This window comes from Semicossyphus pulcher, unplaced genomic scaffold (assembly GCF_022749685.1).
Source record: "Semicossyphus pulcher isolate SPU_LCO1_2020_fin unplaced genomic scaffold, fSemPul1.0.p SCAF_2, whole genome shotgun sequence".
Lineage (NCBI taxonomy): Eukaryota > Metazoa > Chordata > Actinopteri > Labriformes > Labridae > Semicossyphus > Semicossyphus pulcher.
The window spans coordinates 32,559,714-32,587,589 of record NW_027211693.1 but is presented as its reverse complement, the minus strand read 5'-3'; the positions used below and the strand labels follow the sequence as shown (position 1 = coordinate 32,587,589).

General features: G+C 44.6%; 1 long non-coding RNA gene and 35 other non-coding genes across 36 annotated transcripts; all 36 read left to right on the top strand.

Moving 5' to 3' along the window:
• The first annotated feature begins 1,806 nt into the window (after positions 1 to 1,806).
• Positions 1,807 to 1,912, top strand: trnay-gua (transfer RNA tyrosine (anticodon GUA)). Its single transcript has 2 exons — positions 1,807 to 1,843; positions 1,877 to 1,912. It is a non-coding gene; the product is annotated as a tRNA-Tyr (tRNA).
• Positions 1,913 to 2,222: 310 nt separating this feature from the next.
• On the top strand, positions 2,223 to 2,328 carry trnay-gua (transfer RNA tyrosine (anticodon GUA)). The gene is made up of 2 exons: positions 2,223 to 2,259; positions 2,293 to 2,328. It is a non-coding gene; the product is annotated as a tRNA-Tyr (tRNA).
• A 301-nt stretch (positions 2,329 to 2,629) lies between these two features.
• On the top strand, positions 2,630 to 2,735 carry trnay-gua (transfer RNA tyrosine (anticodon GUA)). Its single transcript has 2 exons — positions 2,630 to 2,666; positions 2,700 to 2,735. It is a non-coding gene; the product is annotated as a tRNA-Tyr (tRNA).
• Positions 2,736 to 3,039: 304 nt separating this feature from the next.
• On the top strand, positions 3,040 to 3,145 carry trnay-gua (transfer RNA tyrosine (anticodon GUA)). Its single transcript has 2 exons — positions 3,040 to 3,076; positions 3,110 to 3,145. It is a non-coding gene; the product is annotated as a tRNA-Tyr (tRNA).
• A 310-nt stretch (positions 3,146 to 3,455) lies between these two features.
• trnay-gua (transfer RNA tyrosine (anticodon GUA)) lies at positions 3,456 to 3,561 on the top strand. Its single transcript has 2 exons — positions 3,456 to 3,492; positions 3,526 to 3,561. It is a non-coding gene; the product is annotated as a tRNA-Tyr (tRNA).
• Positions 3,562 to 3,865: 304 nt separating this feature from the next.
• On the top strand, positions 3,866 to 3,971 carry trnay-gua (transfer RNA tyrosine (anticodon GUA)). Its single transcript has 2 exons — positions 3,866 to 3,902; positions 3,936 to 3,971. It is a non-coding gene; the product is annotated as a tRNA-Tyr (tRNA).
• Positions 3,972 to 6,591: 2,620 nt separating this feature from the next.
• On the top strand, positions 6,592 to 6,697 carry trnay-gua (transfer RNA tyrosine (anticodon GUA)). Its single transcript has 2 exons — positions 6,592 to 6,628; positions 6,662 to 6,697. It is a non-coding gene; the product is annotated as a tRNA-Tyr (tRNA).
• A 310-nt stretch (positions 6,698 to 7,007) lies between these two features.
• trnay-gua (transfer RNA tyrosine (anticodon GUA)) lies at positions 7,008 to 7,113 on the top strand. Its single transcript has 2 exons — positions 7,008 to 7,044; positions 7,078 to 7,113. It is a non-coding gene; the product is annotated as a tRNA-Tyr (tRNA).
• Positions 7,114 to 7,414: 301 nt separating this feature from the next.
• trnay-gua (transfer RNA tyrosine (anticodon GUA)) lies at positions 7,415 to 7,520 on the top strand. The gene is made up of 2 exons: positions 7,415 to 7,451; positions 7,485 to 7,520. It is a non-coding gene; the product is annotated as a tRNA-Tyr (tRNA).
• Positions 7,521 to 7,824: 304 nt separating this feature from the next.
• Positions 7,825 to 7,930, top strand: trnay-gua (transfer RNA tyrosine (anticodon GUA)). The gene is made up of 2 exons: positions 7,825 to 7,861; positions 7,895 to 7,930. It is a non-coding gene; the product is annotated as a tRNA-Tyr (tRNA).
• A 491-nt stretch (positions 7,931 to 8,421) lies between these two features.
• On the top strand, positions 8,422 to 9,588 carry LOC138598763 (uncharacterized). Its single transcript, XR_011308658.1, has 3 exons — positions 8,422 to 8,510; positions 9,262 to 9,411; positions 9,509 to 9,588. It is a non-coding gene; the product is annotated as an uncharacterized lncRNA (long non-coding RNA).
• A 1,591-nt stretch (positions 9,589 to 11,179) lies between these two features.
• On the top strand, positions 11,180 to 11,285 carry trnay-gua (transfer RNA tyrosine (anticodon GUA)). Its single transcript has 2 exons — positions 11,180 to 11,216; positions 11,250 to 11,285. It is a non-coding gene; the product is annotated as a tRNA-Tyr (tRNA).
• Positions 11,286 to 14,001: 2,716 nt separating this feature from the next.
• On the top strand, positions 14,002 to 14,107 carry trnay-gua (transfer RNA tyrosine (anticodon GUA)). Its single transcript has 2 exons — positions 14,002 to 14,038; positions 14,072 to 14,107. It is a non-coding gene; the product is annotated as a tRNA-Tyr (tRNA).
• A 301-nt stretch (positions 14,108 to 14,408) lies between these two features.
• trnay-gua (transfer RNA tyrosine (anticodon GUA)) lies at positions 14,409 to 14,514 on the top strand. Its single transcript has 2 exons — positions 14,409 to 14,445; positions 14,479 to 14,514. It is a non-coding gene; the product is annotated as a tRNA-Tyr (tRNA).
• A 304-nt stretch (positions 14,515 to 14,818) lies between these two features.
• trnay-gua (transfer RNA tyrosine (anticodon GUA)) lies at positions 14,819 to 14,924 on the top strand. The gene is made up of 2 exons: positions 14,819 to 14,855; positions 14,889 to 14,924. It is a non-coding gene; the product is annotated as a tRNA-Tyr (tRNA).
• A 301-nt stretch (positions 14,925 to 15,225) lies between these two features.
• On the top strand, positions 15,226 to 15,331 carry trnay-gua (transfer RNA tyrosine (anticodon GUA)). The gene is made up of 2 exons: positions 15,226 to 15,262; positions 15,296 to 15,331. It is a non-coding gene; the product is annotated as a tRNA-Tyr (tRNA).
• Positions 15,332 to 15,635: 304 nt separating this feature from the next.
• On the top strand, positions 15,636 to 15,741 carry trnay-gua (transfer RNA tyrosine (anticodon GUA)). The gene is made up of 2 exons: positions 15,636 to 15,672; positions 15,706 to 15,741. It is a non-coding gene; the product is annotated as a tRNA-Tyr (tRNA).
• A 310-nt stretch (positions 15,742 to 16,051) lies between these two features.
• On the top strand, positions 16,052 to 16,157 carry trnay-gua (transfer RNA tyrosine (anticodon GUA)). The gene is made up of 2 exons: positions 16,052 to 16,088; positions 16,122 to 16,157. It is a non-coding gene; the product is annotated as a tRNA-Tyr (tRNA).
• Positions 16,158 to 16,458: 301 nt separating this feature from the next.
• Positions 16,459 to 16,564, top strand: trnay-gua (transfer RNA tyrosine (anticodon GUA)). The gene is made up of 2 exons: positions 16,459 to 16,495; positions 16,529 to 16,564. It is a non-coding gene; the product is annotated as a tRNA-Tyr (tRNA).
• A 304-nt stretch (positions 16,565 to 16,868) lies between these two features.
• trnay-gua (transfer RNA tyrosine (anticodon GUA)) lies at positions 16,869 to 16,974 on the top strand. Its single transcript has 2 exons — positions 16,869 to 16,905; positions 16,939 to 16,974. It is a non-coding gene; the product is annotated as a tRNA-Tyr (tRNA).
• Positions 16,975 to 17,284: 310 nt separating this feature from the next.
• Positions 17,285 to 17,390, top strand: trnay-gua (transfer RNA tyrosine (anticodon GUA)). The gene is made up of 2 exons: positions 17,285 to 17,321; positions 17,355 to 17,390. It is a non-coding gene; the product is annotated as a tRNA-Tyr (tRNA).
• A 2,716-nt stretch (positions 17,391 to 20,106) lies between these two features.
• trnay-gua (transfer RNA tyrosine (anticodon GUA)) lies at positions 20,107 to 20,212 on the top strand. The gene is made up of 2 exons: positions 20,107 to 20,143; positions 20,177 to 20,212. It is a non-coding gene; the product is annotated as a tRNA-Tyr (tRNA).
• Positions 20,213 to 20,513: 301 nt separating this feature from the next.
• trnay-gua (transfer RNA tyrosine (anticodon GUA)) lies at positions 20,514 to 20,619 on the top strand. Its single transcript has 2 exons — positions 20,514 to 20,550; positions 20,584 to 20,619. It is a non-coding gene; the product is annotated as a tRNA-Tyr (tRNA).
• A 304-nt stretch (positions 20,620 to 20,923) lies between these two features.
• Positions 20,924 to 21,029, top strand: trnay-gua (transfer RNA tyrosine (anticodon GUA)). Its single transcript has 2 exons — positions 20,924 to 20,960; positions 20,994 to 21,029. It is a non-coding gene; the product is annotated as a tRNA-Tyr (tRNA).
• Positions 21,030 to 21,330: 301 nt separating this feature from the next.
• trnay-gua (transfer RNA tyrosine (anticodon GUA)) lies at positions 21,331 to 21,436 on the top strand. Its single transcript has 2 exons — positions 21,331 to 21,367; positions 21,401 to 21,436. It is a non-coding gene; the product is annotated as a tRNA-Tyr (tRNA).
• A 304-nt stretch (positions 21,437 to 21,740) lies between these two features.
• trnay-gua (transfer RNA tyrosine (anticodon GUA)) lies at positions 21,741 to 21,846 on the top strand. The gene is made up of 2 exons: positions 21,741 to 21,777; positions 21,811 to 21,846. It is a non-coding gene; the product is annotated as a tRNA-Tyr (tRNA).
• A 310-nt stretch (positions 21,847 to 22,156) lies between these two features.
• On the top strand, positions 22,157 to 22,262 carry trnay-gua (transfer RNA tyrosine (anticodon GUA)). Its single transcript has 2 exons — positions 22,157 to 22,193; positions 22,227 to 22,262. It is a non-coding gene; the product is annotated as a tRNA-Tyr (tRNA).
• Positions 22,263 to 22,563: 301 nt separating this feature from the next.
• On the top strand, positions 22,564 to 22,669 carry trnay-gua (transfer RNA tyrosine (anticodon GUA)). Its single transcript has 2 exons — positions 22,564 to 22,600; positions 22,634 to 22,669. It is a non-coding gene; the product is annotated as a tRNA-Tyr (tRNA).
• A 304-nt stretch (positions 22,670 to 22,973) lies between these two features.
• On the top strand, positions 22,974 to 23,079 carry trnay-gua (transfer RNA tyrosine (anticodon GUA)). The gene is made up of 2 exons: positions 22,974 to 23,010; positions 23,044 to 23,079. It is a non-coding gene; the product is annotated as a tRNA-Tyr (tRNA).
• A 310-nt stretch (positions 23,080 to 23,389) lies between these two features.
• Positions 23,390 to 23,495, top strand: trnay-gua (transfer RNA tyrosine (anticodon GUA)). The gene is made up of 2 exons: positions 23,390 to 23,426; positions 23,460 to 23,495. It is a non-coding gene; the product is annotated as a tRNA-Tyr (tRNA).
• Positions 23,496 to 23,796: 301 nt separating this feature from the next.
• On the top strand, positions 23,797 to 23,902 carry trnay-gua (transfer RNA tyrosine (anticodon GUA)). Its single transcript has 2 exons — positions 23,797 to 23,833; positions 23,867 to 23,902. It is a non-coding gene; the product is annotated as a tRNA-Tyr (tRNA).
• A 304-nt stretch (positions 23,903 to 24,206) lies between these two features.
• trnay-gua (transfer RNA tyrosine (anticodon GUA)) lies at positions 24,207 to 24,312 on the top strand. The gene is made up of 2 exons: positions 24,207 to 24,243; positions 24,277 to 24,312. It is a non-coding gene; the product is annotated as a tRNA-Tyr (tRNA).
• A 310-nt stretch (positions 24,313 to 24,622) lies between these two features.
• trnay-gua (transfer RNA tyrosine (anticodon GUA)) lies at positions 24,623 to 24,728 on the top strand. The gene is made up of 2 exons: positions 24,623 to 24,659; positions 24,693 to 24,728. It is a non-coding gene; the product is annotated as a tRNA-Tyr (tRNA).
• A 301-nt stretch (positions 24,729 to 25,029) lies between these two features.
• On the top strand, positions 25,030 to 25,135 carry trnay-gua (transfer RNA tyrosine (anticodon GUA)). Its single transcript has 2 exons — positions 25,030 to 25,066; positions 25,100 to 25,135. It is a non-coding gene; the product is annotated as a tRNA-Tyr (tRNA).
• Positions 25,136 to 25,439: 304 nt separating this feature from the next.
• On the top strand, positions 25,440 to 25,545 carry trnay-gua (transfer RNA tyrosine (anticodon GUA)). The gene is made up of 2 exons: positions 25,440 to 25,476; positions 25,510 to 25,545. It is a non-coding gene; the product is annotated as a tRNA-Tyr (tRNA).
• Positions 25,546 to 25,855: 310 nt separating this feature from the next.
• trnay-gua (transfer RNA tyrosine (anticodon GUA)) lies at positions 25,856 to 25,961 on the top strand. Its single transcript has 2 exons — positions 25,856 to 25,892; positions 25,926 to 25,961. It is a non-coding gene; the product is annotated as a tRNA-Tyr (tRNA).
• The last annotated feature ends 1,915 nt before the right edge of the window (positions 25,962 to 27,876 follow it).

The window sequence follows — 27,876 nt, the reverse complement described above, 5'->3', positions numbered from 1 at the left end:
GCTTTGGCCTTACTGAAAACCTCACGGAAGTCATGGTAATCATTGGGTAACCCGGTGAGATCAGGCTGGACACTGGGAGGTGGTGAACGGAGTGGTGCAGCCGCTTGTCTCAGGCAGACCTGATGCCACGCAGAGCTCCAACCACGGATAACCCCAGCCACCCAGTCGATGTGCGATGGCGGCGAAGCCAGGGGTACCCCAGAATGAGAAGAAGACTGGGAGACGTTAAGATATGAAACTGAATCGTCTCAAAGTGATTACCAGACAAGAGTAGTTGCATCGGAACAGTCTGATGAGTGACCCTCCCCAGCAGATGACCATCAAGAGCCCTAGCCGGCACTGGACAAGATAAAGCGACTCGCTCGATTCCCAACTGATGAGCCAGCTCTTCATCGATGATATTGGCATCGGCACCGGAGTCAATGAACGTGGAAAGAACCTGAGACGTTGCTGGCAACAAGAGTTAAGCCATGAAGAGAGGGCGATCAAACTGAGAGGAGGTTTTAGAGGAAGTTGGGCTCACCAGAAACTCCCCACTTACTGATGAGCCCGCCCTTTTGCCGGACACTGGGAGATGAAATGACCGGGGCGACCACAATACAAGCAAAGGTTGGCTTTGCGGCGTCGTTCTCGTTCTTCTGGAGTCAGACTGGTTTGGCCGACCGGCATAGGCTCAGTGAAGCTTACCTGGGGTTCAGGCGGGACAGCTGAGCAAACAGAACTCTGAGAAAAGTCTCGTGGTGAAGAGGCAGATGTGCGAGCGGAACCAACTCGCTTCTTCTCCATCCTCCGGGCCTGAATACGCAGATCAATATTTGTAGCAAGTTCAATGACGCCATCAAGAGAGGAGGGAAGAGTATAAGAGACTAGTTCATCTTTGACATACTCAGCTAAGCCATGCAAAAATGCATCACGTAGTGCAGCTTCATTCCAGTTACTTTGACGGGCTTTAGTACGGAAATCATTGGAGAAGTCAAAGACAGATTGCTCACCCTGACTCAGACACAGAAGCCCCCCCCGCATCAGTAGACTGGAATCCCTGTCCAAAAACCCTTGCATAACTCAGCGGAAAATGCCTCGAAAGAAAAACAAGCAGAGGTCCGTCTATCCCACTCAGCCGTTCCCCACAACTTAGCCCTACCTGTTAGCTGGTTAACAGTAAAAGCCACCTAAGCTTCCTCAGAAGTCAACGTTAAAGGTTGCAAGGCAAAGAATATAGAGCAGTTATTCAAAAAGGGGTTACAACCCTCAAGCTCACCGGCATAGCGTTCTGGGGCTCCAATCCGTGGCTCTGATACAGGTCTCAGGGGTGTGATAGCAGCAGGTGGAGCGGCAGGAGTGGCGGCAGGACTGAGAGAGGTCAGTTGAGCTATGACAGAGGTTAACTTCTGAACTTGGGAGGCTAGAGAAGAGAGTGCCTGCTCTTGTGTTACCGCACGAGTCTTGCTTCGACTGAGGCAGAAGCCATGAGAGCCTCATGTTGCTGGAGGACTCCTTCAATATGTTCAAAGCGGTTCTGGGCAGGTGTGCGCTGGGTCCATGACTGGCCAGACTGTACTGAAACGGTGTGTGTATGGACCCAAAAGCAGCACAATGTAAACAGGTGTAGGTGGTTGAACTGATTGAAGTGGAGCAGAGCAGGCGGCATGTGATTGGCTGAGGCATGAGTGAGTGAGCAGGGATGCGTTCAAGGTGACATGCTGTGTTTCCAAATCCAAACTGTGACAGTTTTAGAGTTTTCTAACAGACCTCTGAGCTCTTTAGGATGTGACATTTGATGACCATTATCTGCTCCATGTGTGTCTCCCTTCGATAGCTCAGTTGGTAGAGCGGAGGACTGTAGTGGATGTACCCGCTGAAAGTGATGATCACAGGAATCCTTAGGTCACTGGTTCAAATCCGGCTCGAAGGAGTGACTTTTAACTGTGGTCTATAGCACATGTTTAAGGTGGATATGGTTGAGAGAAACTCACAACATCAATATCACTATACACGCCTAAAATATGCTCAATTGATTAAACTATAACTAGGTCAGGATAACATTTACAGCAGTTCTAGACCTTGATCTTTATTTTATTGTGAACAGAGACCAACTAAAATATGTTCTGGATCCAAAATTGTGCCTGCATCATTTGAGTCTAATGTTTTAGAGTATTCTAACAGACCTCTGAGCTCTTTAGGATGTGATCTTCGGTGAGCATTATCTCCTTAGTCTATGTCTCCCTTCGATAGCTCAGTTGGTAGAGCGGAGGACTGTAGTGGATGTACCCGCAGAAACTGATGATCACAGGAATCCTTAGGTCGCTGGTTCAAATCCGGCTCGAAGGAGTGACATTTAACTGTGGTACTTTAGAGTGAATATAGTTCAACTTACAGTCGAGAAAAACGGAGAGGATCAATAACACTATACACGTGTAAACTATAGTTGAATTATTTATCTAGCACTACGACAGCTTTACATTTAGAGCAGGTCTTTACTCTTTTATTGTCAACAGAGACCAACTCAAATATGTGTGTGCTAAACTGTGCCTGCATCCTGTGAGTTTAATGTTTTTGGATGACAAAAACTGACCTCTGAGCTCTTTAGGATGTGATATTGGCTGACCATTATCTCCTCAGTGCGTGTCTCCCTTCGATAGCTCAGTTGGTAGAGCGGAGGACTGTAGTGGGTGTACCCAGTGAAAGTGGGGATCACAGGAATCCTTAGGTCGCTGGTTCAAATCCGGCTCGAAGGAGTGGCTTTTAACTGTGTGGTGGTTGTTCAAGCCTGATATGGTTCAACATACAGTTGAGAAAGACTTATCCTACTATACAGTTCTAAAAATGCTGCATTGATTAAACTATGACTAGATCAGGTTTACATTTAGAGCAGGTCTGGACTTTGCTCTTTATTTCATTAGCAGAGACTGAATCAAATATGTTTTTGCTGCTAAAGTGTGCCTGCATCATTTGAGTCTAATGTTTTAGAGTATTCTAACAGACCTCTGAGCTCTTTAAGATGTGATATTTGGTGAGCATTATCTCCTCAGTGTATGTCTCCCTTCGATAGCTCAGTTGGTAGAGCGGAGGACTGTAGTGGATGTACCCAGAGAAAGTGGTGATCGCAGGAATCCTTAGGTCGCTGGTTCAAATCCGGCTCGAAGGAGTGACATTTAACTGTGGTCTATAGCACTAGTTTAAGGTGGATATGGTTGAGAGAAACTCACAACATCAATAACACTATACACGCCTGAAATATGCTCAATTGATTAAACTATAACTAGGTCAGGATAACATTTACAGCAGTTCTGGACCTTGATCTTTATTTTATTGTGAACAGAGACCAACTAAAATATGTTCTGGATCCAAAATTGTGCCTGCATCATTTGAGTCAAATGTTTTAGAGTATTCTAACAGACCTCTGAGCTCTTTAGGATGTGACATTTACTGAGCATTATCTCCTCAGTGTGTGTCTCCCTTCGATAGCTCAGTTGGTAGAGCGGAGGACTGTAGTGGGTGTACCCAGTGAAAGTGGAGATCACAGGAATCCTTAGGTCGCTGGTTCAAATCCGGCTCGAAGGAGTGACTTTTAGCTGTGGTAGTTTAGGGTGAATATGGATCAACTTACAGTTGAGAAAAACGGAGAGGATCAATAACACTATACACGTGTAAACTATAGTTGAATGATTTATCTAGCACTACGTCAGTTTTGCCTTTAGAGCAGGTCTTTACTCTTTTATTGTCAACAGAGACCAACTCAACTATGTTCTGTGTGCTAAACTGTGCCAGCATCCTGTGAGTCCAACGATTTAGATGACTATAACAGACCTCTGAGCTCTTTAGGGATGTGATATTGGCTGACCATTATCTCCTCAGTGTGTGTCTCCCTTCGATAGCTCAGTTGGTAGAGCGGAGGACTGTAGTGGATGTACCCAGTGAAAGTGGTGATCACAGGAATCCTTAGGTCGCTGGTTCAAATCCGGCTTGAAGGAGTGGCTTTTGACTGTGGTGTGTTGTGGTAGTTTAGACTGGATGTGGTTCAACATGCAGATGGGGAAGACTCATCCTACAATGGTTGTGAGAAACTCACAACATCAATAACACTATACACGCCTAAAATACGCTCAATTGATTAAACTATAACTAGGTCTGGATAACATTTAGAGCAGTTCTGGACCTTGATCTTTATTTTATTGTGAACAGTTCTCCAATAGCCTTTGTAAGAAGGACTGTACATGGTGCACATGCTCTTCCAGGGACTTTGAGAAAATCAAGATGTCGTCTAAGTAGATGAAGACGAAGCGATTGAGCATGTCATTGAGAACGTCGTTAACCAATGCTTGGAAAACAGCAGGTGCATTAGTTAGACCAAAAGGCATGACCAGGTATTCATAATGGCCTGTGGCTGTGTTGAAGGCTGTTTTCCACTCATCTCCCTGCCTTATACGGACCAGGTGGTATGCATTGCGCAGGTCAAGCTTAGTGAAGATTGTCACCCCCTGTAGTAACTCTAAGGCAGTGGAGATGAGGGGCAACAGATAGCGGTTCTTAACCGTGATGTCATTCAATCCTCTGTACTCGATGCATGGTCGAAGACTCTTATGCTTCTTATTCACGAAGAAGAAACCAGCTCCAGCGGGAGAGGAAGAAGGTCGAATGATGCCAGCAGCTAGGGAATCATTGATGTACGTCTCCATGGCCTCCCTCTCAGCTCCAGAGAGGGAATACAGGCATCCCTTGGGTGGTGAGGTGCCGGGCAGAAGGTCAATGGCGCAATCATAAGGCCGATGAGGAGGCATGGACAAGGCTTTGGCCTTACTGAAAACCTCACGGAAGTCATGGTAATCATTGGGTAACCCGGTGAGATCAGGCTGGACACTGGGAGGTGGTGAACGGAGTGGTGCAGCCGCTTGTCTCAGGCAGACCTGATGCCACGCAGAGCTCCAACCACGGATAACCCCAGCCACCCAGTCGATGTGCGATGGCGGCGAAGCCAGGGGTACCCCAGAATGAGAAGAAGACTGGGAGACGTTAAGATATGAAACTGAATCGTCTCAAAGTGATTACCAGACAAGAGTAGTTGCATCGGAACAGTCTGATGAGTGACCCTCCCCAGCAGATGACCATCAAGAGCCCTAGCCGGCACTGGACAAGATAAAGCGACTCGCTCGATTCCAAACTGATGAGCCAGCTCTTCATCGATGATATTGGCATCGGCACCGGAGTCAATGAACGTGGAAAGAACCTGAGACGTTGCTGGCAACAAGAGTTAAGCCATGAAGAGAGGGCGATCAAACTGAGAGGAGGTTTTAGAGGAAGTTGGGCTCACCAGAAACTCCCCACTTACTGATGAGCCCGCCCTTTTGCCGGACACTGGGAGATGAAATGACCGGGGCGACCACAATACAAGCAAAGGTTGGCTTTGCGGCGTCGTTCTCGTTCTTCTGGAGTCAGACTGGTTTGGCCGACCGGCATAGGCTCAGTGAAGCTTACCTGGGGTTCAGGCGGGACAGCTGAGCAAACAGAACTCTGAGAAAAGTCTCGTGGTGAAGAGGCAGATGTGCGAGCGGAACCAACTCGCTTCTTCTCCATCCTCCGGGCCTGAATACGCAGATCAATATTTGTAGCAAGTTCAATGACGCCATCAAGAGAGGAGGGAAGAGTATAAGAGACTAGTTCATCTTTGACATACTCAGCCAAGCCATGCAAAAATGCATCACGTAGTGCAGCTTCATTCCAGTTACTTTGACGGGCTTTAGTACGGAAATCATTGGAGAAGTCAAAGACAGATTGCTCACCCTGACTCAGACACAGAAGCCCCCCCCGCATCAGTAGACTGGAATCCCTGTCCAAAAACCCTTGCATAACTCAGCGGAAAATGCCTCGAAAGAAAAACAAGCAGAGGTCCGTCTATCCCACTCAGCCGTTCCCCACAACTTAGCCCTACCTGTTAGCTGGTTAACAGTAAAAGCCACCTAAGCTTCCTCAGAAGTCAACGTTAAAGGTTGCAAGGCAAAGAATATAGAGCAGTTATTCAAAAAGGGGTTACAACCCTCAAGCTCACCGGCATAGCGTTCTGGGGCTCCAATCCGTGGCTCTGATACAGGTCTCAGGGGTGTGATAGCAGCAGGTGGAGCGGCAGGAGTGGCGGCAGGACTGAGAGAGGTCAGTTGAGCTATGACAGAGGTTAACTTCTGAACTTGGGAGGCTAGAGAAGAGAGTGCCTGCTCTTGTGTTACCGCACGAGTCTTGCTTCGACTGAGGCAGAAGCCATGAGAGCCTCATGTTGCTGGAGGACTCCTTCAATATGTTCAAAGCGGTTCTGGGCAGGTGTGCGCTGGGTCCATGACTGGCCAGACTGTACTGAAACGGTGTGTGTATGGACCCAAAAGCAGCACAATGTAAACAGGTGTAGGTGGTTGAACTGATTGAAGTGGAGCAGAGCAGGCGGCATGTGATTGGCTGAGGCATGAGTGAGTGAGCAGGGATGCGTTCAAGGTGACATGCTGTGTTTCCAAATCCAAACTGTGACAGTTTTAGAGTTTTCTAACAGACCTCTGAGCTCTTTAGGATGTGACATTTGATGACCATTATCTGCTCCATGTGTGTCTCCCTTCAATAGCTCAGTTGGTAGAGCGGAGGACTGTAGTGGATGTACCCGCTGAAAGTGATGATCACAGGAATCCTTAGGTCGCTGGTTCAAATCCGGCTCGAAGGAGTGACTTTTAACTGTGGTCTATAGCACATGTTTAAGGTGGATATGGTTGAGAGAAACTCACAACATCAATATCACTATACACGCCTAAAATATGCTCAATTGATTAAACTATAACTAGGTCAGGATAACATTTACAGCAGTTCTAGACCTTGATCTTTATTTTATTGTGAACAGAGACCAACTAAAATATGTTCTGGATCCAAAATTGTGCCTGCATCATTTGAGTCTAATGTTTTAGAGTATTCTAACAGACCTCTGAGCTCTTTAGGATGTGATCTTCGGTGAGCATTATCTCCTTAGTCTATGTCTCCCTTCGATAGCTCAGTTGGTAGAGCGGAGGACTGTAGTGGATGTACCCGCAGAAACTGATGATCACAGGAATCCTTAGGTCGCTGGTTCAAATCCGGCTCGAAGGAGTGACATTTAACTGTGGTACTTTAGAGTGAATATAGTTCAACTTACAGTCGAGAAAAACGGAGAGGATCAATAACACTATACACGTGTAAACTATAGTTGAATTATTTATCTAGCACTACGACAGCTTTACATTTAGAGCAGGTCTTTACTCTTTTATTGTCAACAGAGACCAACTCAAATATGTGTGTGCTAAACTGTGCCTGCATCCTGTGAGTTTAATGTTTTTGGATGACAAAAACTGACCTCTGAGCTCTTTAGGATGTGATATTGGCTGACCATTATCTCCTCAGTGCGTGTCTCCCTTCGATAGCTCAGTTGGTAGAGCGGAGGACTGTAGTGGGTGTACCCAGTGAAAGTGGGGATCACAGGAATCCTTAGGTCGCTGGTTCAAATCCGGCTCGAAGGAGTGGCTTTTAACTGTGTGGTGGTTGTTCAAGCCTGATATGGTTCAACATACAGTTGAGAAAGACTTATCCTACTATACAGTTCTAAAAATGCTGCATTGATTAAACTATGACTAGATCAGGTTTACATTTAGAGCAGGTCTGGACTTTGCTCTTTATTTCATTAGCAGAGACTGAATCAAATATGTTTTTGCTGCTAAAGTGTGCCTGCATCATTTGAGTCTAATGTTTTAGAGTATTCTAACAGACCTCTGAGCTCTTTAAGATGTGATATTTGGTGAGCATTATCTCCTCAGTGTATGTCTCCCTTCGATAGCTCAGTTGGTAGAGCGGAGGACTGTAGTGGATGTACCCAGAGAAAGTGGTGATCGCAGGAATCCTTAGGTCGCTGGTTCAAATCCGGCTCGAAGGAGTGACATTTAACTGTGGTCTATAGCACTAGTTTAAGGTGGATATGGTTGAGAGAAACTCACAACATCAATAACACTATACACGCCTGAAATATGCTCAATTGATTAAACTATAACTAGGTCAGGATAACATTTACAGCAGTTCTGGACCTTGATCTTTATTTTATTGTGAACAGAGACCAACTAAAATATGTTCTGGATCCAAAATTGTGCCTGCATCATTTGAGTCAAATGTTTTAGAGTATTCTAACAGACCTCTGAGCTCTTTAGGATGTGACATTTACTGAGCATTATCTCCTCAGTGTGTGTCTCCCTTCGATAGCTCCACCGCACCCCCGTCCGACTGTTTCCCAGCCTCCAATCGCGTCCTCCCGATTTCAGCTTTCAAAGCCAATCGCGTCGCGGGGATTTCAGAATTTTCATCTTTCCCAACCAATGGCGCTCGGGGGATTTCAGCTTTCTAGCTCCCGCCCCCCTCCCTGCTCTCAGCCAATCTTAGCCACGCAAGTCCAACTTTCTGCGGGGAACCGGATGCGGCGGCAAACTCAAACTCGAAGCGGAATTTCAGCTCTCAATCTCAAGGTAAATGGCATCAATACAACTATTGTCATCCATATATTATTATATTGATCGTTCGCGCCATTGTGGTTAGCGTCTTTGTGTCAAATCCAGTTGTCGGTATAAAAAAAAAAAAGACCGACAGTCGTCTTGGTTAACACGGTCAATGTCTTCATTCACTACAATGATTATTGTTGTCAGCGTTAGAGACGCGTAAGTTATGTTTGTATTGTATTTTGTCGTGTTACATCGTCATGCATCCTGTATCTCCGCACGTCGTTGTCGTATCACCTCGATACTAACGTTGTTGAGGCCATTTCGGCTAAGTTTTTTATATATAGAATATAACATTGCCCTATTTCATGAGCTTATTGATTATTTATTAACATCTCGTGGAGGGAGGGGTCAGTTACTAAAAAAGAATGGGGAGTTTTGCTGTGTGGTAGGCTAAATAACAATTTCACAGTAACAGTGTTTTGTTTACAGTATGACCTTATAACTTATATATACTTCTAATGAAACTTGAATTATTACACACAACATGACCCTTACTGACCCTTACTTTTACCTGTTGTACCCTTCGTTTATGTATTTTTGCCCTATATTCCATGCTTAATCGCTATGTTTTATTAGTAGTTGTGAATAAGTTAATTCCACATATCTATACTATATTAACATTGACTTTGTTCTGTCTTATCTTACCTTATGATGGTAGCATTATGTGTTAAGATGGTGGGATTTGATAGTGTACATTTTTTCTCCTCTTTGGCCACAGATGGCTTCAACACAACAAAAACACAGGACTATGGGTGATGATGAATGGATGTGACGCCTGCGGAGGTTTGCTGCCGCAGGTGTTTGGCCGTCCGATGCAAGAAACAGGCCTGCTCCCCGCCAGAAGAAGTGGCATGACCTCTATCAGAAGGTAGAGTTGTATAAAGCAATTAGCATACAGTTATAAATGATGAAGCTAAATGTTTTTAAAAAGACACTTGCTTATTTGTTGTCATGAAATATTACAGATTGAGGAATGCCCAATGCAGCTGAGGGGGCAGGCAACTCTGTTCAAGGGCCCACAGACATGTGACTGTGGTTTCAATACTAAGAAGGTATTTGTAAACTAATATCAAATTGTCATGTGCAGATTGTTGATGTTGTATTCTTTATACTAATGTTTCTGCTTCTCTTTAGCCTCCCAAGAAAGTCTAGCCACCGAAGAAAGCGGCCACAGACCATCTACTGTCAGACCCACGCAGGGATGCCACTGGAGCAGTGGCTGGAAGACATTTAGTGGAAAAGGGCAGACATTTGTATTTTATTCTTTTTTTTTGGTATTGTATTTATTCACTATTGTGTTCTTTGCACTACTGGAGTCATTTGATTAATAATTTTTGGCATAATTTTTCTTATTTATTTTGTTGTGTTCAATTAATTGTCGTTCTATAATGTTGTGTGCGTGTGTGTGGAGATGGGGTGCGTGAAAGAGAGGGTTTGGGGGGTGGGACGTCTTTGTTTTCACTGTGTTTTCTATTTATAATAAATATGTGGTTTGTTTCTACAACAATTCTTTCATTTGACTTATTTAAATCTCAGTGTAAAACCAGGAGTCAAACAAGGTTTTGCTTTTTGCCCCACCATGCAGATGATAACACAATACAGTACCATAATATTGTGACTATAAAATTACTTAGATGGAAAAGAGACAATAAAAGCTAATATTTTCAATTCATTAGTTCGGAATAATGTCTTATAACTTATACAGTTCTTTGAATTAATGTCAATAAAACTATAAAACAATAAAACTAAAAACTGAGGTGAAATGAAAATCACACTATCACTTTCCTGCACATCATGAATGCATAATAAAATACAGAATGACAAATAGTATTGATTTCACTAAATCTGAATACTAATAAGTGTTTTCTTATGTCATATAACTCATATAACTCATTTAACTTATTTCACTTTTTTAATCTAAACAATCCAAAGCACTTTGGGTGAAATTTGTGTTGATCCAGGCAGGGATTGAACCTGCGACCTTTGGATCCATAATTCCTATTTACAGAAACCACAAATATTCAACATTTGGGTGATTTCTGGAATTATTATAAAAAATTATGAGCTGGAGGGGCTTTTCACATGCAGAAGAGCCATTAAGAGTCCTCATTTTCTCTCCTTTTCTCTCTTTTTCTCTCTTTTTCCTCTCTTTTCCCTCTTTTTCTTCCTTCCCCCTTCTTCCCCTTCTTTCCTCTTTCTTCCCCCCGCCATACAGACTATTGTTCCCCAGCTTTAGCGGAGTTGGTAGAGCGGAGGACTGTAGTGGGTGTACCCAGTGAAAGTGGAGATCACAGGAATCCTTAGGTCGCTGGTTCAAATCCGGCTCGAAGGAGTGACTTTTAGCTGTGGTAGTTTAGGGTGAATATGGATCAACTTACAGTTGAGAAAAACGGAGAGGATCAATAACACTATACACGTGTAAACTATAGTTGAATGATTTATCTAGCACTACGTCAGTTTTGCCTTTAGAGCAGGTCTTTACTCTTTTATTGTCAACAGAGACCAACTCAACTATGTTCTGTGTGCTAAACTGTGCCAGCATCCTGTGAGTCCAACGATTTAGATGACTATAACAGACCTCTGAGCTCTTTAGGGATGTGATATTGGCTGACCATTATCTCCTCAGTGTGTGTCTCCCTTCGATAGCTCAGTTGGTAGAGCGGAGGACTGTAGTGGATGTACCCAGTGAAAGTGGTGATCACAGGAATCCTTAGGTCGCTGGTTCAAATCCGGCTTGAAGGAGTGGCTTTTGACTGTGGTGTGTTGTGGTAGTTTAGACTGGATGTGGTTCAACATGCAGATGGGGAAGACTCATCCTACAATGGTTGTGAGAAACTCACAACATCAATAACACTATACACGCCTAAAATACGCTCAATTGATTAAACTATAACTAGGTCTGGATAACATTTAGAGCAGTTCTGGACCTTGATCTTTATTTTATTGTGAACAGTTCTCCAATAGCCTTTGTAAGAAGGACTGTACATGGTGCACATGCTCTTCCAGGGACTTTGAGAAAATCAAGATGTCGTCTAAGTAGATGAAGACGAAGCGATTGAGCATGTCATTGAGAACGTCGTTAACCAATGCTTGGAAAACAGCAGGTGCATTAGTTAGACCAAAAGGCATGACCAGGTATTCATAATGGCCTGTGGCTGTGTTGAAGGCTGTTTTCCACTCATCTCCCTGCCTTATACGGACCAGGTGGTATGCATTGCGCAGGTCAAGCTTAGTGAAGATTGTCACCCCCTGTAGTAACTCTAAGGCAGTGGAGATGAGGGGCAACAGATAGCGGTTCTTAACCGTGATGTCATTCAATCCTCTGTACTCGATGCATGGTCGAAGACTCTTATGCTTCTTATTCACGAAGAAGAAACCAGCTCCAGCGGGAGAGGAAGAAGGTCGAATGATGCCAGCAGCTAGGGAATCATTGATGTACGTCTCCATGGCCTCCCTCTCAGCTCCAGAGAGGGAATACAGGCATCCCTTGGGTGGTGAGGTGCCGGGCAGAAGGTCAATGGCGCAATCATAAGGCCGATGAGGAGGCATGGACAAGGCTTTGGCCTTACTGAAAACCTCACGGAAGTCATGGTAATCATTGGGTAACCCGGTGAGATCAGGCTGGACACTGGGAGGTGGTGAACGGAGTGGTGCAGCCGCTTGTCTCAGGCAGACCTGATGCCACGCAGAGCTCCAACCACGGATAACCCCAGCCACCCAGTCGATGTGCGATGGCGGCGAAGCCAGGGGTACCCCAGAATGAGAAGAAGACTGGGAGACGTTAAGATATGAAACTGAATCGTCTCAAAGTGATTACCAGACAAGAGTAGTTGCATCGGAACAGTCTGATGAGTGACCCTCCCCAGCAGATGACCATCAAGAGCCCTAGCCGGCACTGGACAAGATAAAGCGACTCGCTCGATTCCCAACTGATGAGCCAGCTCTTCATCGATGATATTGGCATCGGCACCGGAGTCAATGAACGTGGAAAGAACCTGAGACGTTGCTGGCAACAAGAGTTAAGCCATGAAGAGAGGGCGATCAAACTGAGAGGAGGTTTTAGAGGAAGTTGGGCTCACCAGAAACTCCCCACTTACTGATGAGCCCGCCCTTTTGCCGGACACTGGGAGATGAAATGACCGGGGCGACCACAATACAAGCAAAGGTTGGCTTTGCGGCGTCGTTCTTGTTCTTCTGGAGTCAGACTGGTTTGGCCGACCGGCATAGGCTCAGTGAAGCTTACCTGGGGTTCAGGCGGGACAGCTGAGCAAACAGAACTCTGAGAAAAGTCTCGTGGTGAAGAGGCAGATGTGCGAGCGGAACCAACTCGCTTCTTCTCCATCCTCCGGGCCTGAATACGCAGATCAATATTTGTAGCAAGTTCAATGACGCCATCAAGAGAGGAGGGAAGAGTATAAGAGACTAGTTCATCTTTGACATACTCAGCCAAGCCATGCAAAAATGCATCACGTAGTGCAGCTTCATTCCAGTTACTTTGACGGGCTTTAGTACGGAAATCATTGGAGAAGTCAAAGACAGATTGCTCACCCTGACTCAGACACAGAAGCCCTCCCCCGCATCAGTAGACTGGAATCCCTGTCCAAAAACCCTTGCATAACTCAGCGGAAAATGCCTCGAAAGAAAAACAAGCAGAGGTCCGTCTATCCCACTCAGCCGTTCCCCACAACTTAGCCCTACCTGTTAGCTGGTTAACAGTAAAAGCCACCTAAGCTTCCTCAGAAGTCAACGTTAAAGGTTGCAAGGCAAAGAATATAGAGCAGTTATTCAAAAAGGGGTTACAACCCTCAGGCTCACCGGCATAGCGTTCTGGGGCTCCAATCCGTGGCTCTGATACAGGTCTCAGGGGTGTGATAGCAGCAGGTGGAGCGGCAGGAGTGGCGGCAGGACTGAGAGAGGTCAGTTGAGCTATGACAGAGGTTAACTTCTGAACTTGGGAGGCTAGAGAAGAGAGTGCCTGCTCTTGTGTTACCGCACGAGTCTTGCTTCGACTGAGGCAGAAGCCATGAGAGCCTCATGTTGCTGGAGGACTCCTTCAATATGTTCAAAGCGGTTCTGGGCAGGTGTGCGCTGGGTCCATGACTGGCCAGACTGTACTGAAACGGTGTGTGTATGGACCCAAAAGCAGCACAATGTAAACAGGTGTAGGTGGTTGAACTGATTGAAGTGGAGCAGAGCAGGCGGCATGTGATTGGCTGAGGCATGAGTGAGTGAGCAGGGATGCGTTCAAGGTGACATGCTGTGTTTCCAAATCCAAACATTTACAGCAGTTCTGGACCTTGATCTTTATTTTATTGTGAACAGAGACCAACTAAAATATGTTCTGGATCCGAAATTGTGCCTGCATCATTTGAGTCTAATGTTTTAGAGTATTCTAACAGACCTCTGAGCTCTTTAGGATGTGATCTTTGGTGAGCATTATCTCCTCAGTCTATGTCTCCCTTCGATAGTTCAGTTGGTAGAGCGGAGGACTGTAGTGGATGTACCCGCTGAAACTGATGATCACAGGAATCCTTAGGTCGCTGGTTCAAATCCGGCTCGAAGGAGTGACATTTAACTGTGGTACTTTAGAGTGAATATAGTTCAACTTACGGTTGAGAAAAACGGAGAGGATCAATAACACTATACACGTGTAAACTATAGTTGAATTATTTATCTAGCACTACGACAGCTTTACATTTAGAGCAGGTCTTTACTCTTTTATTGTCAACAGAGACCAACTCAAATATGTGTGTGCTAAACTGTGCCTGCATCCTGTGAGTTTAATGTTTTTGGATGACAAAAACTGACCTCTGAGCTCTTTAGGATGTGATATTGGCTGACCATTATCTCCTTAGTGCATGTCTCCCTTCGATAGCTCAGTTGGTAGAGCGGAGGACTGTAGTGGGTGTACCCAGTGAAAGTGGGGATCACAGGAATCCTTAGGTCGCTGGTTCAAATCCGGCTCGAAGGAGTGGCTTTTAACTGTGTGGTGGTTGTTCAAGCCTGATATGGTTCAACATACAGTTGAGAAAGACTTATCCTACTATACAGTTCTAAAAATGCTGCATTGATTAAACTATGACTAGATCAGGTTTACATTTAGAGCAGGTCTGGACTTTGCTCTTTATTTCATTAGCAGAGACCGAATCAAATATGTTTTTGCTGCTAAAGTGTGCCTGCATCATTTGAGTCTAATGTTTTAGAGTATTCTAACAGACCTCTGAGCTCTTTAGGATGTGATCTTTGGTGAGCATTATCTCCTCAGTCTATGTCTCCCTTCGATAGCTCAGTTGGTAGAGCGGAGGACTGTAGTGGATGTACCCGCAGAAACTGATGATCACAGGAATCCTTAGGTCGCTGGTTCAAATCCGGCTCGAAGGAGTGACATTTAACTGTGGTACTTTAGAGTGAATATAGTTCAACTTACAGTTGAGAAAAACGGAGAGGATCAATAACACTATACACGTGTTAACTATAGTTGAATTATTTATCTAGCACTACGACAGCTTTACATTTAGAGCAGGTCTTTACTCTTTTATTGTCAACAGAGACCAACTCAAATATGTGTGTGCTAAACTGTGCCTGCATCCTGTGAGTTTAATGTTTTTGGATGACAAAAACTGACCTCTGAGCTCTTTAGGATGTGATATTGGCTGACCATTATCTCCTCAGTGCGTGTCTCCCTTCGATAGCTCAGTTGGTAGAGCGGAGGACTGTAGTGGGTGTACCCAGTGAAAGTGGGGATCACAGGAATCCTTAGGTCGCTGGTTCGAATCCGGCTCGAAGGAGTGGCTTTTAACTGTGTGGTGGTTGTTCAAGCCTGATATGGTTCAACATACAGTTGAGAAAGACTTATCCTACTATACAGTTCTAAAAATGCTGCATTGATTAAACTATGACTAGATCAGGTTTACATTTAGAGCAGGTCTGGACTTTGCTCTTTATTTCATTAGCAGAGACTGAATCAAATATGTTTTTGCTGCTTAAGTGTGCCTGCATCATTTGAGTCTAATGTTTTAGAGTATTCTAACAGACCTCTGAGCTCTTTAGGATGTGATATTTGGTGACCATTAACTCCTCAGTGTATGTCTCCCTTCGATAGCTCAGTTGGTAGAGCGGAGGACTGTAGTGGATGTACCCAGAGAAAGTGGTGATCGCAGGAATCCTTAGGTCGCTGGTTCAAATCCGGCTCGAAGGAGTGACTTTTAACTGTGGTCTATAGCACTAGTTTAAGGTGGATATGGTTGAGAGAAACTCACAACATCAATAACACTATACACGCCTAAAATATGCTCAATTGATTAAACTATAACTAGGTCGGGATAACATTTACAGCAGTTCTGGACCTTGATCTTTATTTTATTGTGAACAGAGACCAACTAAAATATGTTCTGGATCCAAAATTGTGCCTGCATCATTTGAGTCTAATGTTTTAGAGTATTCTAACAGACCTCTGAGCTCTTTAGGATGTGATCTTTGGTGAGCATTATCTCCTCAGTCTATGTCTCCCTTCGATAGCTCAGTTGGTAGAGCGGAGGACTGTAGTGGATGTACCAGCAGAAACTGATGATCACAGGAATCCTTAGGTCGCTGGTTCAAATCCGGCTCGAAGGAGTGACATTTAACTGTGGTACTTTAGAGTGAATATAGTTCAACTTACAGTTGAGAAAAACGGAGAGGATCAATAACACCATACACGTGTAAACTATAGTTGAATTATTTATCTAGCACTACGTCAGCTTTACATTTAGAGCAGGTCTTTACTCTTTTATTGTCAACAGAGACCAACTCAAATATGTGTGTGCTAAACTGTGCCTGCATCCTGTGAGTTTAATGTTTTTGGATGACAAAAACTGACCTCTGAGCTCTTTAGGATGTGATATTGGCTGACCATTATCTCCTCAGTGCGTGTCTCCCTTCGATAGCTCAGTTGGTAGAGCGGAGGACTGTAGTGGGTGTACCCAGTGAAAGTGGGGATCACAGGAATCCTTAGGTCGCTGGTTCAAATCCGGCTCGAAGGAGTGGCTTTTAACTGTGTGGTGGTTGTTCAAGCCTGATATGGTTCAACATACAGTTGAGAAAGACTTATCCTACTATACAGTTCTAAAAATGCTGCATTGATTAAACTATGACTAGATCAGGTTTACATTTAGAGCAGGTCTGGACTTTGCTCTTTATTTCATTAGCAGAGACTGAATCAAATATGTTTTTGCTGCTTAAGTGTGCCTGCATCATTTGAGTCTAATGTTTTAGAGTATTCTAACAGACCTCTGAGCTCTTTAGGATGTGATATTTGGTGACCATTATCTCCTCAGTGTATGTCTCCCTTCGATAGCTCAGTTGGTAGAGCGGAGGACTGTAGTGGATGTACCCAGAGAAAGTGGTGATCGCAGGAATCCTTAGGTCGCTGGTTCAAATCCGGCTCGAAGGAGTGACTTTTAACTGTGGTCTATAGCACTAGTTTAAGGTGGATATGGTTGAGAGAAACTCACAACATCAATAACACTATACACGCCTAAAATATGCTCAATTGATTAAACTATAACTAGGTCGGGATAACATTTACAGCAGTTCTGGACCTTGATCTTTATTTTATTGTGAACAGAGACCAACTAAAATATGTTCTGGATCCAAAATTGTGCCTGCATCATTTGAGTCTAATGTTTTAGAGTATTCTAACAGACCTCTGAGCTCTTTAGGATGTGATCTTTGGTGAGCATTATCTCCTCAGTCTATGTCTCCCTTCGATAGCTCAGTTGGTAGAGCGGAGGACTGTAGTGGATGTACCAGCAGAAACTGATGATCACAGGAATCCTTAGGTCGCTGGTTCAAATCCGGCTTGAAGGAGTGGCTTTTGACTGTGGTGTGTTGTGGTAGTTTAGACTGGATGTGGTTCAACATGCAGATGGGGAAGACTCATCCTACAATGGTTGTGAGAAACTCACAACATCAATAACACTATACACACCTAAAATACGCTCAATTGATTAAATTATAACTAGGTCTGGATAACATTTAGAGCAGTTCTGGACCTTGATCTTTATTTTATTGTGAACAGTTCTCCAATAGCCTTTGTAAGAAGGACTGTACATGGTGCACATGCTCTTCCAGGGACTTTGAGAAAATCAAGATGTCGTCTAAGTAGATGAAGACGAAGCGATTGAGCATGTCATTGAGAACGTCGTTAACCAATGCTTGGAAAACAGCAGGTGCATTAGTTAGACCAAAAGGCATGACCAGGTATTCATAATGGCCTGTGGCTGTGTTGAAGGCTGTTTTCCACTCATCTCCCTGCCTTATACGGACCAGGTGGTATGCATTGCGCAGGTCAATCTTAGTGAAGATTGTCACCCCCTGTAGTAACTCTAAGGCAGTGGAGATGAGGGGCAACAGATAGCGGTTCTTAACCGTGATGTCATTCAATCCTCTGTAGTCGATGCATGGTCGAAGACTCTTATGCTTCTTATTCACGAAGAAGAAACCAGCTCCAGCGGGAGAGGAAGAAGGTCGAATGATGCCAGCAGCTAGGGAATCATTGATGTACGTCTCCATGGCCTCCCTCTCAGCTCCAGAGAGGGAATACAGGCATCCCTTGGGTGGTGAGGTGCCGGGCAGAAGGTCAATGGCGCAATCATAAGGCCGATGAGGAGGCCTGGACAAGGCTTTGGCCTTACTGAAAACCTCACGGAAGTCATGGTAATCATTGGGTAACCCGGTGAGATCAGGCTGGACACTGGGAGGTGGTGAACGGAGTGGTGCAGCCGCTTGTCTCAGGCAGACCTGATGCCACGCAGAGCTCCAACCACGGATAACCCCAGCCACCCAGTCGATGTGCGATGGCGGCGAAGCCAGGGGTACCCCAGAATGAGAAGAAGACTGGGAGACGTTAAGATATGAAACTGAATCGTCTCAAAGTGATTACCAGACAAGAGTAGTTGCATCGGAACAGTCTGATGAGTGACCCTCCCCAGCAGATGACCATCAAGAGCCCTAGCCGGCACTGGACAAGATAAAGCGACTCGCTCGATTCCCAACTGATGAGCCAGCTCTTCATCGATGATATTGGCATCGGCACCGGAGTCAATGAACGTGGAAAGAACCTGAGACGTTGCTGGCAACAAGAGTTAAGCCATGAAGAGAGGGCGATCAAACTGAGAGGAGGTTTTAGAGGAAGTTGGGCTCACCAGAAACTCCCCACTTACTGATGAGCCCGCCCTTTTGCCGGACACTGGGAGATGAAATGACCGGGGCGACCACAATACAAGCAAAGGTTGGCTTTGCGGCGTCGTTCTTGTTCTTCTGGAGTCAGACTGGTTTGGCCGACCGGCATAGGCTCAGTGAAGCTTACCTGGGGTTCAGGCGGGACAGCTGAGCAAACAGAACTCTGAGAAAAGTCTCGTGGTGAAGAGGCAGATGTGCGAGCGGAACCAACTCGCTTCTTCTCCATCCTCCGGGCCTGAATACGCAGATCAATATTTGTAGCAAGTTCAATGACGCCATCAAGAGAGGAGGGAAGAGTATAAGAGACTAGTTCATCTTTGACATACTCAGCCAAGCCATGCAAAAATGCATCACGTAGTGCAGCTTCATTCCAGTTACTTTGACGGGCTTTAGTACGGAAATCATTGGAGAAGTCAAAGACAGATTGCTCACCCTGACTCAGACACAGAAGCCCTCCCCCGCATCAGTAGACTGGAATCCCTGTCCAAAAACCCTTGCATAACTCAGCGGAAAATGCCTCGAAAGAAAAACAAGCAGAGGTCCGTCTATCCCACTCAGCCGTTCCCCACAACTTAGCCCTACCTGTTAGCTGGTTAACAGTAAAAGCCACCTAAGCTTCCTCAGAAGTCAACGTTAAAGGTTGCAAGGCAAAGAATATAGAGCAGTTATTCAAAAAGGGGTTACAACCCTCAGGCTCACCGGCATAGCGTTCTGGGGCTCCAATCCGTGGCTCTGATACAGGTCTCAGGGGTGTGATAGCAGCAGGTGGAGCGGCAGGAGTGGCGGCAGGACTGAGAGAGGTCAGTTGAGCTATGACAGAGGTTAACTTCTGAACTTGGGAGGCTAGAGAAGAGAGTGCCTGCTCTTGTGTTACCGCACGAGTCTTGCTTCGACTGAGGCAGAAGCCATGAGAGCCTCATGTTGCTGGAGGACTCCTTCAATATGTTCAAAGCGGTTCTGGGCAGGTGTGCGCTGGGTCCATGACTGGCCAGACTGTACTGAAACGGTGTGTGTATGGACCCAAAAGCAGCACAATGTAAACAGGTGTAGGTGGTTGAACTGATTGAAGTGGAGCAGAGCAGGCGGCATGTGATTGGCTGAGGCATGAGTGAGTGAGCAGGGATGCGTTCAAGGTGACATGCTGTGTTTCCAAATCCAAACATTTACAGCAGTTCTGGACCTTGATCTTTATTTTATTGTGAACAGAGACCAACTAAAATATGTTCTGGATCCGAAATTGTGCCTGCATCATTTGAGTCTAATGTTTTAGAGTATTCTAACAGACCTCTGAGCTCTTTAGGATGTGATCTTTGGTGAGCATTATCTCCTCAGTCTATGTCTCCCTTCGATAGTTCAGTTGGTAGAGCGGAGGACTGTAGTGGATGTACCCGCTGAAACTGATGATCACAGGAATCCTTAGGTCGCTGGTTCAAATCCGGCTCGAAGGAGTGACATTTAACTGTGGTACTTTAGAGTGAATATAGTTCAACTTACGGTTGAGAAAAACGGAGAGGATCAATAACACTATACACGTGTAAACTATAGTTGAATTATTTATCTAGCACTACGACAGCTTTACATTTAGAGCAGGTCTTTACTCTTTTATTGTCAACAGAGACCAACTCAAATATGTGTGTGCTAAACTGTGCCTGCATCCTGTGAGTTTAATGTTTTTGGATGACAAAAACTGACCTCTGAGCTCTTTAGGATGTGATATTGGCTGACCATTATCTCCTTAGTGCGTGTCTCCCTTCGATAGCTCAGTTGGTAGAGCGGAGGACTGTAGTGGGTGTACCCAGTGAAAGTGGGGATCACAGGAATCCTTAGGTCGCTGGTTCAAATCCGGCTCGAAGGAGTGGCTTTTAACTGTGTGGTGGTTGTTCAAGCCTGATATGGTTCAACATACAGTTGAGAAAGACTTATCCTACTATACAGTTCTAAAAATGCTGCATTGATTAAACTATGACTAGATCAGGTTTACATTTAGAGCAGGTCTGGACTTTGCTCTTTATTTCATTAGCAGAGACCGAATCAAATATGTTTTTGCTGCTAAAGTGTGCCTGCATCATTTGAGTCTAATGTTTTAGAGTATTCTAACAGACCTCTGAGCTCTTTAGGATGTGATATTTGGTGACCATTAACTCCTCAGTGTATGTCTCCCTTCGATAGCTCAGTTGGTAGAGCGGAGGACTGTAGTGGATGTACCCGCAGAAACTGATGATCACAGGAATCCTTAGGTCGCTGGTTCAAATCCGGCTCGAAGGAGTGACATTTAACTGTGGTACTTTAGAGTGAATATAGTTCAACTTACAGTTGAGAAAAACGGAGAGGATCAATAACACTATACACGTGTTAACTATAGTTGAATTATTTATCTAGCACTACGACAGCTTTACATTTAGAGCAGGTCTTTACTCTTTTATTGTCAACAGAGACCAACTCAAATATGTGTGTGCTAAACTGTGCCTGCATCCTGTGAGTTTAATGTTTTTGGATGACAAAAACTGACCTCTGAGCTCTTTAGGATGTGATATTGGCTGACCATTATCTCCTCAGTGCGTGTCTCCCTTCGATAGCTCAGTTGGTAGAGCGGAGGACTGTAGTGGGTGTACCCAGTGAAAGTGGGGATCACAGGAATCCTTAGGTCGCTGGTTCGAATCCGGCTCGAAGGAGTGGCTTTTAACTGTGTGGTGGTTGTTCAAGCCTGATATGGTTCAACATACAGTTGAGAAAGACTTATCCTACTATACAGTTCTAAAAATGCTGCATTGATTAAACTATGACTAGATCAGGTTTACATTTAGAGCAGGTCTGGACTTTGCTCTTTATTTCATTAGCAGAGACTGAATCAAATATGTTTTTGCTGCTTAAGTGTGCCTGCATCATTTGAGTCTAATGTTTTAGAGTATTCTAACAGACCTCTGAGCTCTTTAGGATGTGATATTTGGTGACCATTAACTCCTCAGTGTATGTCTCCCTTCGATAGCTCAGTTGGTAGAGCGGAGGACTGTAGTGGATGTACCCAGAGAAAGTGGTGATCGCAGGAATCCTTAGGTCGCTGGTTCAAATCCGGCTCGAAGGAGTGACTTTTAACTGTGGTCTATAGCACTAGTTTAAGGTGGATATGGTTGAGAGAAACTCACAACATCAATAACACTATACACGCCTAAAATATGCTCAATTGATTAAACTATAACTAGGTCGGGATAACATTTACAGCAGTTCTGGACCTTGATCTTTATTTTATTGTGAACAGAGACCAACTAAAATATGTTCTGGATCCAAAATTGTGCCTGCATCATTTGAGTCTAATGTTTTAGAGTATTCTAACAGACCTCTGAGCTCTTTAGGATGTGATCTTTGGTGAGCATTATCTCCTCAGTCTATGTCTCCCTTCGATAGCTCAGTTGGTAGAGCGGAGGACTGTAGTGGATGTACCAGCAGAAACTGATGATCACAGGAATCCTTAGGTCGCTGGTTCAAATCCGGCTCGAAGGAGTGACATTTAACTGTGGTACTTTAGAGTGAATATAGTTCAACTTACAGTTGAGAAAAACGGAGAGGATCAATAACACCATACACGTGTAAACTATAGTTGAATTATTTATCTAGCACTACGTCAGCTTTACATTTAGAGCAGGTCTTTACTCTTTTATTGTCAACAGAGACCAACTCAAATATGTGTGTGCTAAACTGTGCCTGCATCCTGTGAGTTTAATGTTTTTGGATGACAAAAACTGACCTCTGAGCTCTTTAGGATGTGATATTGGCTGACCATTATCTCCTCAGTGCGTGTCTCCCTTCGATAGCTCAGTTGGTAGAGCGGAGGACTGTAGTGGGTGTACCCAGTGAAAGTGGGGATCACAGGAATCCTTAGGTCGCTGGTTCGAATCCGGCTCGAAGGAGTGGCTTTTAACTGTGTGGTGGTTGTTCAAGCCTGATATGGTTCAACATACAGTTGAGAAAGACTTATCCTACTATACAGTTCTAAAAATGCTGCATTGATTAAACTATGACTAGATCAGGTTTACATTTAGAGCAGGTCTGGACTTTGCTCTTTATTTCATTAGCAGAGACCGAATCAAATATGTTTTTGCTGCTAAAGTGTGCCTGCATCATTTGAGTCTAATGTTTTAGAGTATTCTAACAGACCTCTGATCTCTTTAAGATGTGATATTTGGTGACCATTATCTCCTCAGTGTATGTCTCCCTTCGATAGCTCAGTTGGTAGAGTGGAGGACTGTAGTGGATGTACCCAGAGAAAGTGGTGATCGCAGGAATCCTTAGGTCGCTGGTTCAAATCTGGCTTGAAGGAGTGACATTTAACTGTGGTCTATAGCACATGTTTAAGGTGGATATGGTTGAGAGAAACTCACAACATCAATAACACTATACACGCCTAAAATATGCTCAATTGATTAAACTATAACTAGGTCGGGATAACATTTACAGCAGTTCTGGACCTTGATCTTTATTTTATTGTGAACAGAGACCAACTAAAATATGTTCTGGATCCAAAATTGTGCCTGCATCATTTGAGTCTAATGTTTTAGAGTATTCTAACAGACCTCTGAGCTCTTTAGGATGTGATCTTTGGTGAGCATTATCTCCTCAGTCTATGTCTCCCTTCGATAGCTCAGTTGGTAGAGCGGAGGACTGTAGTGGATGTACCCGCAGAAACTGATGATCACAGGAATCCTTAGGTCGCTGGTTCAAATCCGGCTCGAAGGAGTGACATTTAACTGTGGTACTTTAGAGTGAATATAGTTCAACTTACAGTTGAGAAAAACGGAGAGGATCAATAACACTATACACGTGTTAACTATAGTTGAATTATTTATCTAGCACTACGACAGCTTTACATTTAGAGCAGGTCTTTACTCTTTTATTGTCAACAGAGACCAACTCAAATATGTGTGTGCTAAACTGTGCCTGCATCCTGTGAGTTTAATGTTTTTGGATGACAAAAACTGACCTCTGAGCTCTTTAGGATGTGATATTGGCTGACCATTATCTCCTCAGTGCGTGTCTCCCTTCGATAGCTCAGTTGGTAGAGCGGAGGACTGTAGTGGGTGTACCCAGTGAAAGTGGGGATCACAGGAATCCTTAGGTCGCTGGTTCGAATCCGGCTCGAAGGAGTGGCTTTTAACTGTGTGGTGGTTGTTCAAGCCTGATATGGTTCAACATACAGTTGAGAAAGACTTATCCTACTATACAGTTCTAAAAATGCTGCATTGATTAAACTATGACTAGATCAGGTTTACATTTAGAGCAGGTCTGGACTTTGCTCTTTATTTCATTAGCCGAGACTGAATCAAATATGTTTTTGCTGCTTAAGTGTGCCTGCATCATTTGAGTCTAATGTTTTAGAGTATTCTAACAGACCTCTGAGCTCTTTAGGATGTGATATTTGGTGACCATTAACTCCTCAGTGTATGTCTCCCTTCGATAGCTCAGTTGGTAGAGCGGAGGACTGTAGTGGATGTACCCAGAGAAAGTGGTGATCGCAGGAATCCTTAGGTCGCTGGTTCAAATCCGGCTCGAAGGAGTGACTTTTAACTGTGGTCTATAGCACTAGTTTAAGGTGGATATGGTTGAGAGAAACTCACAACATCAATAACACTATACACGCCTAAAATATGCTCAATTGATTAAACTATAACTAGGTCGGGATAACATTTACAGCAGTTCTGGACCTTGATCTTTATTTTATTGTGAACAGAGACCAACTAAAATATGTTCTGGATCCAAAATTGTGCCTGCATCATTTGAGTCTAATGTTTTAGAGTATTCTAACAGACCTCTGAGCTCTTTAGGATGTGATCTTTGGTGAGCATTATCTCCTCAGTCTATGTCTCCCTTCGATAGCTCAGTTGGTAGAGCGGAGGACTGTAGTGGATGTACCAGCAGAAACTGATGATCACAGGAATCCTTAGGTCGCTGGTTCAAATCCGGCTCGAAGGAGTGACATTTAACTGTGGTACTTTAGAGTGAATATAGTTCAACTTACAGTTGAGAAAAACGGAGAGGATCAATAACACCATACACGTGTAAACTATAGTTGAATTATTTATCTAGCACTACGTCAGCTTTACATTTAGAGCAGGTCTTTACTCTTTTATTGTCAACAGAGACCAACTCAAATATGTGTGTGCTAAACTGTGCCTGCATCCTGTGAGTTTAATGTTTTTGGATGACAAAAACTGACCTCTGAGCTCTTTAGGATGTGATATTGGCTGACCATTATCTCCTCAGTGCGTGTCTCCCTTCGATAGCTCAGTTGGTAGAGCGGAGGACTGTAGTGGGTGTACCCAGTGAAAGTGGGGATCACAGGAATCCTTAGGTCGCTGGTTCAAATCCGGCTCGAAGGAGTGGCTTTTAACTGTGTGGTGGTTGTTCAAGCCTGATATGGTTCAACATACAGTTGAGAAAGACTTATCCTACTATACAGTTCTAAAAATGCTGCATTGATTAAACTATGACTAGATCAGGTTTACATTTAGAGCAGGTCTGGACTTTGCTCTTTATTTCATTAGCAGAGACTGAATCAAATATGTTTTTGCTGCTTAAGTGTGCCTGCATCATTTGAGTCTAATGTTTTAGAGTATTCTAACAGACCTCTGAGCTCTTTAGGATGTGATATTTGGTGACCATTATCTCCTCAGTGTATGTCTCCCTTCGATAGCTCAGTTGGTAGAGCGGAGGACTGTAGTGGATGTACCCAGAGAAAGTGGTGATCGCAGGAATCCTTAGGTCGCTGGTTCAAATCCGGCTCGAAGGAGTGACTTTTAACTGTGGTCTATAGCACTAGTTTAAGGTGGATATGGTTGAGAGAAACTCACAACATCAATAACACTATACACGCCTAAAATATGCTCAATTGATTAAACTATAACTAGGTCGGGATAACATTTACAGCAGTTCTGGACCTTGATCTTTATTTTATTGTGAACAGAGACCAACTAAAATATGTTCTGGATCCAAAATTGTGCCTGCATCATTTGAGTCTAATGTTTTAGAGTATTCTAACAGACCTCTGAGCTCTTTAGGATGTGATCTTTGGTGAGCATTATCTCCTCAGTCTATGTCTCCCTTCGATAGCTCAGTTGGTAGAGCGGAGGACTGTAGTGGATGTACCAGCAGAAACTGATGATCACAGGAATCCTTAGGTCGCTGGTTCAAATCCGGCTTGAAGGAGTGGCTTTTGACTGTGGTGTGTTGTGGTAGTTTAGACTGGATGTGGTTCAACATGCAGATGGGGAAGACTCATCCTACAATGGTTGTGAGAAACTCACAACATCAATAACACTATACACACCTAAAATACGCTCAATTGATTAAATTATAACTAGGTCTGGATAACATTTAGAGCAGTTCTGGACCTTGATCTTTATTTTATTGTGAACAGTTCTCCAATAGCCTTTGTAAGAAGGACTGTACATGGTGCACATGCTCTTCCAGGGACTTTGAGAAAATCAAGATGTCGTCTAAGTAGATGAAGACGAAGCGATTGAGCATGTCATTGAGAACGTCGTTAACCAATGCTTGGAAAACAGCAGGTGCATTAGTTAGACCAAAAGGCATGACCAGGTATTCATAATGGCCTGTGGCTGTGTTGAAGGCTGTTTTCCACTCATCTCCCTGCCTTATACGGACCAGGTGGTATGCATTGCGCAGGTCAATCTTAGTGAAGATTGTCACCCCCTGTAGTAACTCTAAGGCAGTGGAGATGAGGGGCAACAGATAGCGGTTCTTAACCGTGATGTCATTCAATCCTCTGTAGTCGATGCATGGTCGAAGACTCTTATGCTTCTTATTCACGAAGAAGAAACCAGCTCCAGCGGGAGAGGAAGAAGGTCGAATGATGCCAGCAGCTAGGGAATCATTGATGTACGTCTCCATGGCCTCCCTCTCAGCTCCAGAGAGGGAATACAGGCATCCCTTGGGTGGTGAGGTGCCGGGCAGAAGGTCAATGGCGCAATCATAAGGCCGATGAGGAGGCCTGGACAAGGCTTTGGCCTTACTGAAAACCTCACGGAAGTCATGGTAATCATTGGGTAACCCGGTGAGATCAGGCTGGACACTGGGAGGTGGTGAACGGAGTGGTGCAGCCGCTTGTCTCAGGCAGACCTGATGCCACGCAGAGCTCCAACCACGGATAACCCCAGCCACCCAGTCGATGTGCGATGGCGGCGAAGCCAGGGGTACCCCAGAATGAGAAGAAGACTGGGAGACGTTAAGATATGAAACTGAATCGTCTCAAAGTGATTACCAGACAAGAGTAGTTGCATCGGAACAGTCTGATGAGTGACCCTCCCCAGCAGATGACCATCAAGAGCCCTAGCCGGCACTGGACAAGATAAAGCGACTCGCTCGATTCCCAACTGATGAGCCAGCTCTTCATCGATGATATTGGCATCGGCACCGGAGTCAATGAACGTGGAAAGAACCTGAGACGTTGCTGGCAACAAGAGTTAAGCCATGAAGAGAGGGCGATCAAACTGAGAGGAGGTTTTAGAGGAAGTTGGGCTCACCAGAAACTCCCCACTTACTGATGAGCCCGCCCTTTTGCCGGACACTGGGAGATGAAATGACCGGGGCGACCACAATACAAGCAAAGGTTGGCTTTGCGGCGTCGTTCTCGTTCTTCTGGAGTCAGACTGGTTTGGCCGACCGGCATAGGCTCAGTGAAGCTTACCTGGGGTTCAGGCGGGACAGCTGAGCAAACAGAACTCTGAGAAAAGTCTCGTGGTGAAGAGGCAGATGTGCGAGCGGAACCAACTCGCTTCTTCTCCATCCTCCGGGCCTGAATACGCAGATCAATATTTGTAGCAAGTTCAATGACGCCATCAAGAGAGGAGGGAAGAGTATAAGAGACTAGTTCATCTTTGACATACTCAGCCAAGCCATGCAAAAATGCATCACGTAGTGCAGCTTCATTCCAGTTACTTTGACGGGCTTTAGTACGGAAATCATTGGAGAAGTCAAAGACAGATTGCTCACACTGACTCAGACACAGAAGCCCCCCCCGCATCAGTAGACTGGAATCCCTGTCCAAAAACCCTTGCATAACTCAGCGGAAAATGCCTCGAAAGAAAAACAAGCAGAGGTC